Source organism: Poecilia reticulata, chromosome 8 (assembly GCF_904066995.2).
Source record: "Poecilia reticulata chromosome 8, P_reticulata-male-v2, whole genome shotgun sequence".
Classification (NCBI taxonomy): domain Eukaryota; kingdom Metazoa; phylum Chordata; class Actinopteri; order Cyprinodontiformes; family Poeciliidae; genus Poecilia; species Poecilia reticulata.
This window is the reverse complement of record NC_088837.1, coordinates 962,214-976,959: the sequence shown is the minus strand read 5'-3', so window position 1 is coordinate 976,959 and position 14,746 is coordinate 962,214. Positions and strand designations below refer to the sequence as shown.

At 38.8% G+C, this 14,746-nt stretch overlaps 4 long non-coding RNA genes across 4 annotated transcripts; 1 reads left to right on the top strand and 3 right to left on the bottom strand.

Annotated features, from left to right (window-relative positions):
* The first annotated feature begins 4 nt into the window (after positions 1–4).
* On the top strand, positions 5–3,099 carry LOC145552419 (uncharacterized). The gene is made up of 2 exons (XR_014088465.1): positions 5–1,328; positions 2,364–3,099. It is a non-coding gene; the product is annotated as an uncharacterized LOC145552419 (long non-coding RNA).
* A 145-nt stretch (positions 3,100–3,244) lies between these two features.
* On the bottom strand, positions 3,245–5,021 carry LOC145552418 (uncharacterized). Its single transcript, XR_014088464.1, has 2 exons — positions 4,159–5,021; positions 3,245–3,470 (listed from the first exon to the last, which is right to left on the bottom strand). It is a non-coding gene; the product is annotated as an uncharacterized LOC145552418 (long non-coding RNA).
* Positions 5,022–7,401: 2,380 nt separating this feature from the next.
* On the bottom strand, positions 7,402–8,847 carry LOC103468173 (uncharacterized). Its single transcript, XR_534167.3, has 2 exons — positions 8,173–8,847; positions 7,402–7,961 (listed from the first exon to the last, which is right to left on the bottom strand). It is a non-coding gene; the product is annotated as an uncharacterized LOC103468173 (long non-coding RNA).
* Positions 8,848–13,352: 4,505 nt separating this feature from the next.
* Positions 13,353–14,745, bottom strand: LOC103468175 (uncharacterized). Its single transcript, XR_001776865.2, has 2 exons — positions 14,700–14,745; positions 13,353–13,803 (listed from the first exon to the last, which is right to left on the bottom strand). It is a non-coding gene; the product is annotated as an uncharacterized LOC103468175 (long non-coding RNA).
* Between the last annotated feature and the right edge of the window lies 1 nt (position 14,746).

Below are 14,746 nucleotides of genomic sequence, written 5' to 3'. Positions count from 1 at the left end.
TATGGAGAGCCGTTTTAGCCAAAATTAAATAAATAAATAAATGGGTGAAATAAATAAAAAATGAGTAAAATAAATCAAAAAATGAAGAAAATGAGTGAAATAAATAAATAATTTGTTAAATAAATAATTTAGCTTTTTCATTAACCCATTTTTTTATTTATTTATTTTTCATATTATCAATTTCTCAATTTCCCTTTTTTCATTAATCTATTTTTCATTTACCCACTTTTCATTAATCTATTTTTCATTTAACCATTTTTTAATTTAGCTTTTTCATTAACCCCATTTTTCATTTCTTTATTTTTCACATTATCAATTTCCCAATTTCTCTTTTTCATTTATCTATTTTTTATTTATCCCTTTATCCATTTACCCATTTTTCATTAATTTATTTTTCAATTAACCACTTTTCAATTTCCCTTTTTTATTAACCCAATTTTTTCATTTATTTATTTTTCCGATTATCAATTTCTCTATTTCTCTTTTTCATTAATCTATTTTTCATTAATCTATTTTTCATTTGTCCATTTTTTCATTTATCCCTTTATCTATTTACCCATTTTTCATTAATCTATTTTTTAATTTAAACATTTTTTGATTTCCTTTTTCCATTAACCCGATTTTCTATTTCCCAGTTTCATTAATCAATTTCTCATATATCCCTTTTTTATTTACCCAATTTTCTTTTATCTATTTTTCATTCAACATTTGTTTGAAAAATCTTTACTTTTCCCATTTTCCAATTCCCCTTATTTATTTAGTATTTCCTTATTTTCTTATTTATCACATTCTATTTCCCCGCAAAACTTAGGGAAAAAATAAATGCAAATGAGGAGAGGCACGTCATCAGGCTACAACTTCCCCAATTGGTTGGTTAGCGTCACACCCATACTTTGCTTCAAGAAAGATGGCGACCTACTAACGGGTTATCAATAAGCTGAAGCTCATTAACTTCATTAGAAAATAGTGTTATTACTCCTGACTTTAGTTCTCGTGTGGCCGCTCAGACAGAACGTGTTTCAGTTGGCGGCTCTCATGGACTCCGTGCTTCACCGTCGGGAGTTTTTATAGTTTGAACGAAGCGGCCGCTGAAGTTGGCTTACGATTGAAGGTTCGGGACACCTTCGTAGCTACCAGCTGTGATCCAACTATAAGGAGCAACTTTACTGTACATCGTAAGTGAACTGCAATATCCAGAGGCAGCTCTATGGAGCATCGAGCTGAAAGAATGAGAGTGGAGAGCCTTGGAGATCTGCATCGGAGGCCATCTTTCAGACATGCACCGCTGCTGTCCGTCCAGGATCCTCCGGTTGCCCAGACGTTGCACGGTAAGCTACTAACGCTGATGTTTGTTTTCCAACTACAGTCATATTTAATCAATAGGGCTCAATTACGATCGCGGGAGTTTTTGAGTTGATCTCGGCAGTAGGTGACAAGCTGAACGTCTCCAGGATGTTGAGACCAGCACGTCCTCTGATCCAATACATCTTATTAAGGATAAAATCAACAAAACGTGTTCAAATTAATGGCCCAACAGGTTGATTAAAGACAGTAAAAAGGTAGGAGTGGTTTCGAGTCGATCGCCTTGTTTTACCTTTGTAAACAGACAACCGGAATACAGTGACATTTAGTGAGGGTTCAGAATGGAGAATGGATAAAAGCTGAACTCCTGCTACAATCTTTGCCTCTCTTGGTTACATCCCTGAGGTGTGCCCACATGCATATAAAGTAAATATGACTATTAATTTAAGTATTTCTTTGTATGTATAACTTGACCACCTTAGTTTGCCTGTTTTTGGTCAACATGTGCCTCAACATTTGGTTACTGTTCCTTAGAGGTGGACAGAGAACCCACAATTTATCCTCCAGGAATAACAGTAGCACTTCAACATGTTTTTACTCAAAGTAAATCGTAGCTGAATAAGAAATTAAACAAGAGTAAAGAAGCACTTGGTAAAAAGTTGATCAGTACTGAGTAACTGATCAAGTTATCAATTATTTCATATCTAAAAAAAATACACAATTAGAAGGCCCAAAATATTAAGTTCAGTGGAAATTTTGGTATTTTAAAGACAAAATGAAAAATTAGTTTAAATAATAGTGATGCTTCATAATAAAATGACTTGAGTAAAAGTAAAAAGTTCAGCATAGTAAGAGTATTCCTAAAAGTTCATTTGAGTTTCAAAAAGTTACTCAACTATATTTAAGTAAATGTAATTAGTCACTCTTAAACTCTGCCCTTCTGAGGGAACAGGAGAAGGAACTGTTAAGGAAATAAATTAATCTTATTTTGATACTAAACATTGTTTCAATTAACAAATGAATCATAACACCCAGAACATATTCTGTTATGTTTATTCAAGGGTGAAGGAACAGAATGACTGGAGATCCTGGCTGAGAGGGACCAGGGCTGACAGTGAGGAGAACCGTCTGCACTGTGAGCAGCACCAGAACTCCTGATGGATCTCCTTCAGGAAGAAGCAGAGAGACGGCCGACCTCCACAGAGAAGAGTTCACCCAAACATCAGAGGAAAAATGAATGCTGGTGCTCAACAGAGCAGCCTCTTTTCTTAAACCCAACACACACAGGGTGTTGTGGCCTGATTAAAAACCTGCTAACTTCAATTTAACTGAAACACAGAACATCCAGAAATGTGATGAACTTCAGCTATAGAGTGGAAATGAGACGGTGAGATGAAAATATTTGTCTATATCACTCTGTTATACAGGACATTGACATTTTAAAGTGTTTGTTCCAGAGCACCTGATACAAACGATAGCATTAGCTCATCCATCAGACATTTACTGAGGCCTGAAACATGCAGGGCAGATGACCTGAGGACTGACTGGTTAAACTATTTCATTGATACTTCAGATTGCAAATTTCCAATTGAAGGCGTCCGTAAATGAACACAATCATTATTCAATAAATCAAGCTGTGTAAAATAACTGCTAGGGTTGCTATTAAGAACCCAATATGTCAGTTTGTTCATTTCTGCATTGTCGTACATACAAGGTCCTCCACTCACTGTTTAGCTTCATGTTGAAGAATCTTCAGTGTAATGAAACCAAAAAATAAAACGGGTCCAAAACTTTCAATCTGTATTCTATTTTTGTAGCTTTGTTCTATTAAGATCGCTTCCTTTATTTTAAGCCACAAACAAACGATCATTTTATTGTCTCTGGGACGTGAAAACATGAGATTTGATTAAATTAGAACTTCACATATTAGAAGGAACACAGATTTCATAATAATCAGTTTGTTTATTCAAAACAGTAAAATACAGACGGTTCATGCATATCAATGGTATAAGAACAGCCAATTTTTTTTAAATGAATGTGTCACCAGTGCATTTGGCCGAGTGTTCCTGCTCCAGAAAGCTGAAGGTCTCTGGTCATCCTGAAGCTGTGAGCCCACTGGGAGTCTGAAGGGAAACACTGAGACCAGAGGCCTGCAGGATGGTCTGCATCTGAAAACATACATGATGAAAACATTAATGAATGTGCTGCGCCAAAAAGCTGTACTTTTGATCTGGTGGTGATGGTACCAGTTATGGTAGATCTGAACTTTGGTTTGATGACCTAAATATGAGAAGCTTCAGACTGACAGGAGTTAGGCTAAAGCCACATCTTGTGAAGTTGGGATATTTTTCCTCCAACAGGATCCAGAGGAATCGCAACAAACCAGAAGTTGGACTAGAATTTATTTCAATGTCATTTGTGAATGTCAGCTTCTCATTTTCAACAGTGCATATGCATGTGGGCCACACTTGGCACACCTCAGGGATGTAACCAAGAGAGGCAAAGATTGTAGCAGGAGTTCAGCTTTTATCCATTCTCCATTCTGAACCCTCACTAAATGTCACTGTATTCCGGTTGTCTGTTTACAAAGGTAAAACAAGGCGATCGACTCGAAACCACTCCTACCTTTTTACTGTCTTTAATCAACCTGTTGGGCCATTAATTTGAACACGTTTTGTTGATTTTATCCTTAATAAGATGTATTGGATCAGAGGACGTGCTGGTCTCAACATCCTGGAGACGTTCAGCTTGTCACCTACTGCCGAGATCAACTCAAAAACTCCCGCGATCGTAATTGAGCCCTATTGATTAAATATGACTGTAGTTGGAAAACAAACATCAGCGTTAGTAGCTTACCGTGCAACGTCTGGGCAACCGGAGGATCCTGGACGGACAGCAGCGGTGCATGTCTGAAAGATGGCCTCCGATGCAGATCTCCAAGGCTCTCCACTCTCATTCTTTCAGCTCGATGCTCCATAGAGCTGCCTCTGGATATTGCAGTTCACTTACGATGTACAGTAAAGTTGCTCCTTATAGTTGGATCACAGCTGGTAGCTACGAAGGTGTCCCGAACCTTCAATCGTAAGCCAACTTCAGCGGCCGCTTCGTTCAAACTATAAAAACTCCCGACGGTGAAGCTCTGAGTCCATGAGAGCCGCCAACTGAAACACGTTCTGTCTGAGCGGCCACACGAGAACTAAAGTCAGGAGTAATAACACTATTTTCTAATGAAGTTAATGAGCTTCAGCTTATTGATAACCCGTTAGTAGGTCGCCATCTTTCTTGAAGCAAAGTATGGGTGTGACGCTAACCAACCAATTGGGGAAGTTGTAGCCTGATGACGTGCCTCTCCTCATTTGCATTTATTTTTTCCCTAAGTTTTGCGGGGAAATAGAATGTGATAAATAAGAAAATAAGGAAATACTAAATAAATAAGGGGAATTGGAAAATGGGAAAAGTAAAGATTTTTCAAACAAATGTTGAATGAAAAATAGATAAAAGAAAATTGGGTAAATAAAAAAGGGATATATGAGAAATTGATTAATGAAACTGGGAAATAGAAAATCGGGTTAATGGAAAAAGGAAATCAAAAATGTTTAAATTAAAAAATAGATTAATGAAAAATGGGTAAATAGATAAAGGGATAAATGAAAAATGGACAAATGAAAAATAGATTAATGAAAAATAGATTAATGAAAAAGAGAAATAGAGAAATTGATAATCGGAAAATAAATAAATGAAAAATTGGGTTAATAAAAAAGGGAAATTGAAAAGTGGTTAATTGAAAAATAAATTAATGAAAATGGGTAAATGGATAAAGGGATAAATAAAAATAGATAAATGAAAAGAGAAATTGGGAAATTGATAATGTGAAAAATAAAGAAATGAAAAATGGGGTTAATGAAAAAGCTAAATTAAAAAATGGTTAAATGAAAAATAGATTAATGAAAAGTGGGTAAATGAAAAATAGATTAATGAAAAAAGGGAAATTGAGAAATTGATAATATGAAAAATAAATAAATAAAAGAATGGGTTAATGAAAAAGCTAAATTATTTATTTAACAAATTATTTATTTATTTCACTCATTTTCTTCATTTTTTGATTTATTTTACTCATTTTTTATTTATTTCACCCATTTATTTATTTATTTAATTTTGGCTAAAACGGCTCTCCATAGTTATGTGCGCGAGGTGAAGGAGCGTTACACGCGCCGAAGTGTATGGGAAAACAATCATCGGCGCGCCGCCCCCTCCAGACGGGGTTTTGGCGCCCCCTCTGGTGCTGCGCCCCTATGCGTTGCATACCCTGCATACCCACTTTTTGCGCCACTGAGTTCAGGCTAAGAACCGCTGCTCTAGGGTATGCTTAGTTTTTCACTACCATTTCAATGTTGGCTACATCTTTAATAAATAATAATGGTGGGAATTAGTGTGGTTTTGTATGCATGACAATAACAGCAGATCCTTAATTTATTGTGGTACTAAGCCGTTCAGTGGCTTATAAACGTACATTATTTTCAAGTCTATTCTTTGACCTCCATGGAGCCAGTGGAAGGACTTTAGAACTGGGTGATGTTCTCTATGTTCCTGGTTTTAGTCACAATGCCAGCAGCAGCTTTTTGGATCAGTTGCAACTGGAGGAATGATATTTTTAGGCATGTCTGTGAAGACACTGTTGCAGTAAACAGTGCGACTAAAGTATTTCTCTGTGACCATCTATAACTTTCTGCATGAAATGATCATATTTTTCTCATAAATAACATTAAAGCCTAGCCTACGTATGGTGATGGAATGGGGGAAAAAACTATATGCTACACAGACTGTTTTTTTGACCCATATATTTTTTTCTTTCTGATGGCAGCAGGCGTGGAATGTGGCAGAACAGGATATTCCAACAAATGATGAGCATCTGATAAAGCTGCAGCCACTGAGTTACTGCAATCATGTGAATAAGGCCACTGCTATGAAACTCAAACCCAGCTTCTTTACGCCCATTGTCTCTGCTCCAAACACACCAGCCTGAGGAAGCTGTTGGATGCTCTCTTGCTGTCATGACGAAGCTAATCAGTGTGTTTCACTTTATCTGTCAGGTTCTCTGACAGTCCAGAAACTTCAGGTTAATAGGTCTTTCTAAAACTTCCCTTTGGTATTAGTATGTGCATGCGTCTCTGTTGGCCTATGATGAACTGGTGACCTGTCCAGGGTGTAACCCATCTCTCACCCAATCAACACTAGAGACGAGCACCACCACTCCTATGCCCTGTCCCCTTCCTCTCTGCCACCAATCTTGCAAGTACAAGCAGGTGATGGATGTTATATGTTAATTATATGTTAAAGTGGTAGTATTATGTGTTGTCCAGGCACATGGTGAAATTTTATATCACAATCAAATAATCATGTTAATTTTCGTTGTCATAAAAATGCTATTTATATCAAATATGACTTTGTAATTTAACCCCTTGAAATTGACCCTCTGTCTCTTTAAAAACTCCTGTTCTCGCTAAAACTCCGCTTTCAGGAAGTCATCACAGTATGTCTCCTCTCTTAACCCTTTAACAACATTTTTACCAGCGTTTTACTGAGAAGTAGCTCCTATAATGAGCTCAGCAGTTCCACCAGTTGTTTGCTAATTGCTGCGGGATAGTCTGAAGGAGCTGAGTGAAGGAGGGCTGCTCTGTGCGGCAAACCCTGGGAAGTTTAGAAACTCCAGCTGTGAGGAGGAGCTGGCGCTCGGTCTACCCTGGTGTTTTGCAATGGAAATTAAAGGATTTCTCAAACATGCATGAAAGAATCACAGCAACATTTCAGGTTTTTGATGACAGAATAACATCACACAATGTACAGTTTTTAAAAGTAAATTTTTACATAAAACTGCCCCTTTAAATGTTCTGTTCAGATTGATAAGGCTTACCTGGTTTACCCAAGTGGGTCTCCAAAATTGCTAGCAGTCTGAAATCATGATGGTCTAAGCACTCATCAACATTCACCAACATCCTCCTAAGTCATTTTTATATTCATATTTGATCAATGACATGCTGAAAACTCCCCCCCCCTCTGGTCCATACTGAAAACTTTGCAACATTTTTCAAGAAAAGTACATTAATGCAACAGAGATGTTTTTATTAACACCAGTTTAAGAATTTATTCAAATGCTTTTCAGTCAACTTCATGCTACACCACATGTCACAAATGTCATACATGTCACAGTCATGAAGTTAAAAAATGATTTGTTGTGAGGAACAGATTCCCTTGAAAAACACCAAAAATAAAGGAAAGCAAGAACAGGACAAATTCATCAGTTCAAATAGGTTCTGATGTGAAAATGGACATATCTTTATTTCATGTGGAAATGATGGAGGAGAGCAAGGCGGCAGTCTTTGGCACAGCGCCTCCCAAACCTGTCCAGCGTCAATAAAATCAAGGCACTGGTACAAGGATTGGGAGTGACCAGACCAAGAATGAAGAACATTGATCAAAACAAACAACAACAACAACAACAAAAACTCACAAATGCCAATAGAGTAGATGATGAAATGTTTATCAGGTTGTGGAGAAGTTTTGTTGATGCTGAGCTCTGAGTCCTAGTCAAAGTCTTGTACTGCATACCCTCCCTTCTCTGCAGCACACTCCTCTGCTGATCTGCTTTCAAATAAAGAGTGCTAGAGTTGAAAAAAAGAATAATTCAGTTGAATTGTTTAAATACATCAGACCTTAACCATAACACAAGTAAAACAAAGTGAGAAAACTTGTAACAAAACTCTTGAATATATTAGAAAAATCTCACATATATTTTTTTAAAAACACATCGTTCCTTTTTCTAAGGTAAATACTGAGCTCAGTTCTTCGTGAAGCTGTTTTGTGCATGCTTACCTTCTGCAACACAAAGCCATTTCCTGCCTGCCAGAAACTTGTTGCCTCCCTCCAGCTCTAAGTCATCTCCAGTTGAACCATCCTGTGCATCGATCTGACCTCTGCCACATCTCACACTCCTGTCCCCAGATCCTGACTCCGGTCCCTCTATCTATCTGCTCCCATGCAAAAAAAATCACAGTCCCTCAGAGGTGTGGCCAATAAGGAACCAGGCAGCAGGGTGAGGCACTTCCTCTGTGACAGGAAACTAACAACAAACACCCAGAGACCACAAGCAGGAGAAGGGGGAGGGGAATGAGATGAAGAGATGCTGAAGTTTGATGACTCTGAGTACAGTTACAGAGTTCACAGATGGGTCAGGGTAAAAAAAAACCCCTAAAAATCACTCTAGTTGATGTTTGAATTCAAATTAATCTTAAAGGACAATTGAAGTTGAAGATGAAGCCTGACTGTGAGCTGCAGATTACTACCACCTGCAATGTTCCCTCTTTTTCTCACCTGTGGACTCTTCCAGAAATCCCACAAGTTAGTTTGTTTAGAGCTGATGCAGAATTTGATAGAACATCACGGATGTCTCCAATGACCAGGACCTTATCTTTGGAGATGTAAAAGTCTCATTCAGTGTTAATGAACACAAACTGCTCCTATAAATAAATAAATTCCAACATGAACACATGTGTTATTATTGACTGTGCAGACCAGTTTCAGTGTCAGATGAGTAAGTACAGTGATTTCTTTTTTCCATCCTATATTTCATAATAATTTTATAGATTAACTCATTCATTGTTATGAGTCCTCTTCATAATCCTCTGCAAGGATTACAAAGACCATCTAGTGAACAAGATCCTTCAAATAATTTTCTTTAGAAGAATAAACGGGCTGCACAGTGGCGCAGTTGGTAGAGCTGTTGCCTTGCAGCAAGAAGGTTCTGGGTTTGATTCCCAGCCCCGGTCCCTCTGCATGGAGTTTGCATGTTCTTCCTGTGCATGCGTGGGTTTTCTCCGGGTACTCCGGTTTCCTCCCACAGTTCAAAAACATGACTGTCAGGTTAATTGGTCTGTCTAAATTGCCCCTAGGTGTGAGTGTGTGTGTGCATGGTTGTGTGTCCTGTGTGTCTCTGTGTTGCCCTGTGACAGACTGGCGACCTGCCCAGGGTGTACCTTGCCCGGCACGCCAGCTTGAGATAGGTACCAGCAACCCTCCCGACCCCACTGAGGGACAAGGGTGAAAGAAAATGGATGGATGGATAGAAGAATAAACTTCAAATTTTGCCACTTCATACCAGTCAGTGGGAAAGTAAAGCTGGAACATTGACAACTGGATGCAGTGATTGGTTATTCATTTTACCATTCATCAATGTTTACATGTTAGTCAATGGGTCAATGATGTCCTCATGATAGTTAAGGTGTTGAAAAGTCCTGTCCTTCAAGGTATAGGTTAAGATTTTTGAAGTGAAATTCTGTTAAATGGTTAGCAGTAAGGATGCACCGATTTATTGGCCAGCCTATTTACCGGTGCTGATTTTTACATGTGAAGCTGATCTTAACTACCAATTTTATCTACCTCAGCAAAGGTATTTAAATCAACTGTTACCTTCTTTTGCTCTGCTGTGAGAGAGGGTTGACTAACAGACTGGCCCACCAGATCAGGTCTATTTGTTTGCAGTCAACAATAGTCACCTCACTGTTGGCAACTCATTAACTTTCTTGCTCCATTTAGCAACATTTTAGACTAAAAAACTTAGTATTGACCAAAATCGGAATCAGCAGGTCAGGATTTTTACTATATCGGTAATAGGTGATCAGCCAGAAAACTGTAATCGGTGCACCCTTAATTAGCAGGGTTGTTAAGAAGCAAACATTTATATACATATATTTTAAAAAAAGCCTGATGCATGAGCCCATTTTCAGTACCTCAGAATGATTTTATGAAGGGTATGCTGCTTCAGTCTGTGTCTTGAAAAAAATCTACAACCATTTTAGACACTGAAGTTCTTGAACTCACCTTATTTGTTATGGTCGAAATGTTAAAGTAAGGCAGGAAAACATGTTCTTTAAGATTGCTTTTAGATATTTCTGCCTAAGTTTTTAAATGGGATAGAGGTTTTTATTTTTGGTCATTTCCTCCCCAGGAGAGCTGTCTGTTGCTTGAAGTTTCAAACCCACCATGTGAGCCTTGCTGTCAGCAGAGAGATCAATGGTATATCACAAACATTTGAGGCGATTCAGGCAGATTACAGCTTTTACTCATTTATGAGTGGTAAAGTTGCACAAAAACTAAAATATGTAGAACTTCAAACAGGATTAAACAGATTCATTCTTGTCACTGTTTGCTTCTGTTTCTACATGGACACCAGAAACCATCATGGCCACTCTGCATCAACCCGTTCAACCTATCTCTACCTTGAACCATTCAAAATCTGTCAAAACTATCAAAAATTGTTTATGTGCCAAAATATTTATTAATGTCCTCTGATCAGCTGGATTCTTGTTCCTCTCATGTTGTGACCGGCCCAAACAAACAAAATTCAAACCTACCAGTTGTTAACAAATGTCCTACCTACGAGGTGCGCACATTTTGAAGGCCTTGCATTTAATGAAAACCTGCGATGGAAACCCATATTTCATTACCTATTTGTGTTTCAGTCAGTACATTTGTATGATGTTTTTAGGACTTTTTTGAGTTTTCATGATGTAAAGCACTTTGAACTGTCTTGTTGCTGAAACACAAATAAACTTATTGTTTGATTGACTGATTGATTGGTTAGTGAAATAAATACACAAATGGATAGCAATAAAGATGCACCTATTTGAAACATGGAACTGGAGTTAGTTTATGGTTTTTAGCATGAGGAGAAAAAACCACCATAAGACGTTATTGTCACGAGGCGCAAAAGAACTTTGTTTACATCATATTAATCAAAGTCTTATTTTAACATGTTGATACAGTGAATTAGAACTCGGTTCTAAGATAGTGTACAATGAAACCAATGGAGTTGGGGTCTTTCTGATCAATCTGTCTTGCCATGTGTGGTTAATCAAAAGTCTGTCACAAATTAGATCATCAACACATTTAAAGGAATACAAACCTTAGAAAGATCAGAGGAATTGTAGAAATGTGTCTTCTACTGGTATATCTCAGTTAATCATACTTGTGCTACACACCAAGAAGATGTACTGTACATGCCGTGATAATGTCCTCAAGTTCAAAGAGTGCAGATAAAGAGAAGTGGTCTTGAGTTAACTGCTGGGTGGGGTATCCACAGGGATAGCTGTTTATGTAAGAAGTCTGATTCAACTTATCTTGTTTAGCATCAGCTTTGCCATTCTTACCAGCTCATTAACTCCAAACTGCATTTCCAAAGCAGTGAAACAGTCTTAGAATGTCAGACCTTATATGGTCCAGTCTGGACCTGCTGCAACGGTGGCCGCAGGGCAAAGGGAGTTTATCTGTGTGAGGAGATGAGACTTTTTGTGGGTTTAGTTTGTTATTCTTTACATATGTGTCTTTTTGACTGTTCTCAAAATAGATTCCCTTAATATAGCAGAAAAAAGGCAACAAATCACTTTTTCTTTCCTACTTGTTTGCTTTTTTATTTCTTTTCTTTCCTCTTTCTTTCTGTCTGCCTGTCTTTCTAGCTCTCTTCATCTCTTTCAGGTTGTTCTGCAGAAAGAGTTGCCCTTGCTTTCCTGTTTTTGGCATGTAGGCTCTGTCAGGTTTCAGCCATCTGATTGAGTGAATGCGGTGGCTTTGAAATGATTGTATGGATCTGCAAACAGGAAGCTCAGTCAGACAGACAGGAAATGCTGCTGAATAAAACAAGACTTATAAGGGAAAGTCAGGCACTGCGACCATCACGGCTGCTTCAGCATAATACCGGTTTTCTCACCACCAACCTGTGACTCACATTTTTTGATTTCCAGCAGGTGTTCGTTATGTAATGATGCAGCAGCATCTCCTTTGCCCAGCTAGTCAGTTCAATCAGAGTAGCAGCATCTTTAAATCACTCTCAACACATGCAGCAGGTTGGAAGATGTCCTTAAATTACTTCTTGTGGATTAATGTTATCGGTGCCTTTTCAAAGTGTTTATACCCGCTGAATTTTTTTTTACACTTTTTACATTCAAACTACAAACATTTATGTATTTTAGTAGAGTGTGTATTAGTCAATACCGTGCTGCAGTTCCAACTCCAGTTACAGGTCGTTTGATGAAAGTCTCTAACAGCTTTACACATCCTCAGACTGACTCAAGCTCAGTCACACTGCAGGGAGAGTGTCTATGAACATCACTTTCTAAATCTTACCACAAATTTTCTATTGTACTTAGTCTGGACTTTGACTGGATCATTCACACACATGAATGCTTTGATCTAAACCTTTTGATTGTCACCTATGATAGGTGACAGGATTGTCCTTGATTTACCTCTTATGTCATGTTGAGATTACAGGCTGACCAGAGCTGTGGGAGATGTTCAATGTTTGGGATATGGGAAGTTGTGGAGAACCCTGCTTCTCCACAACTTCCTGTCTGACCTGGCGCTGCATCCCCTGGTCTTCATGCTGCTCTTCGTTCTCTGATGTTCTCTAATAAACCTCTGATGCCAAAAGCAGAACAGCTCCAGCTATACTTGGATTAAACTAAACACTAATTACCATCAGGTCATTACTTGGTTGCGTGTGGGTTTATTCAGTGTACTCTGATTTTTTTTCTATTAAGTAAAACTCCTCATTGTTTAGACTAAACCTAAGTCATGGAATTTGGACTGTCTGGAATTATTTCACTTTCAAGCCACTGGCAGAAGAAAACGTCTACTTCTCTATCATTTGAAAACATTTGTCTAACTGGCAACAACACACCATCTGAAGTCTGAAGTGTGATAATTAGCAGGACTATAGTACCGCTGTAAATGTTAAAATTTGTTTAGTTTTTTTCTATTTCAAATCCTAGCTAAGAAAAATATAAACTATACTCTCATAAAACGCTCAGCTGTATCAAGAAAGGCATAGACAGACGCTTCTTTTAATTCCAGTGTGTTGGTAAACATTTGGTCAGAAAACAAAGGATTTAATTAATCATACAGCCAGTAGCTGTTCTAGACCTAATTTACCACATGGGCCAGTGTGGGGCCAGTGCTTTTGTAGGGTGGCACAGAACAAAAGAATGAAACAAAAAGTAGGGGAATGTTTCATCGTTTAATATATTAAGTGAGGCAAAGGGCCAAAGAGCCAATTGCAGCTGTAGATTGAAAACTCTGATCTTGTTTCAATATCAGTACAACACCTTCATTTTTAGTCATTTGTGAAAGTAAAACTGCGAAGGGAAAAAATATAATTGGTCCAAGATTACATTTTCTATGTCAGCACCTATCATTATTAGAAACTGATTTAATATTATCTCATCAGTACAGGGGCAATAGCAGGGGCCAGTACTGTTATGGCTCCTGTTGGTTCCAGTAGAACCACCTATGCATACAGCTTTGTGCAAATGTGCAGGAGAACTACTGCAATAAACATGGAAAAGTGACCCTCTTACGAGGTGGAAGCAAGTAGGTTGACTGACTGTTGAGGCGGGAAACAGTAATGGAAGCTGCGCGGAACAGCGACCTCTGCTGATGGAGGTCCAGCACGAGCTGCAGGCAGAGAGAATAATGAAGTCAGAAATACCCATGATTAGCAGGATTTTCAGACTATGACATTTCTGGGAAAATAAGGAGCAAGTATTTATCCATCCGTCCATCCATTTTCTTCCGCTTATCCGGGGTCGGGTCGCGGGAGCAGCAGCTTCAGAAGGGAGGCCCAGACTTCCCTCTCCCCAGCCACTTCTTCCAGCTCCTGGGAACCCCAAGGCGTTCCCAGGCCAGCCGAGAGACATAGTCCCTCCAGCATGTCCTGGGTCTTCCCCGTGGTCTCCTCCTGGTGGGACGTGCCTGGAACACCTCACCAGGGAGGCGTCCAGGAGGCATCCTGACCAGATGCCCGAGCCTCAACTGGCTCCTCTCGACATGAAGGAGCAGCGGCTCTACTCTGAGTCCCTCCCGGATGACCGAGCTTCTCGCCCTATCTCTAAGGGAGAGCCCAGCCACCCTGCGGAGGAAACCCATTTCGGCCGCTTGTATCCGTGACCTCGTTCTTTCGGTCATGACCCAAAGCTCATGACCATAGATGAGGGTGGGAACGTAGATCGACCGGTAAATCGAGAGCTTCGCTTTTTGACTCAGCTCTCTCTTCATCACGACGGACCGGTACAGCGCCCGCTTCACGGCAGTATTTAGTTTTAGTATTAAGTTGGTATTTTAGAGCTTCATCAAATGAAACAAGAGTTCTGCAGAGAAACGACAAGTCATGAAATGAAAAAAGCTTGTTGCAGTAAAAGAAATAAAGAGAACATTGGGAGGGAAACAGAAAGAAAAAATAGTTAAAGTAGTAATTCATCATCACATAATCAGTGTTTATTATGTTTATTATGGTGAAAATGATCAACCAGCTGAGCTCTATTGTTACTGAATATCATGTGATAAGTACTCACATTAATCCAGCAGGTGGCGGTGTACACCTACAAACTGTCCACTAGAA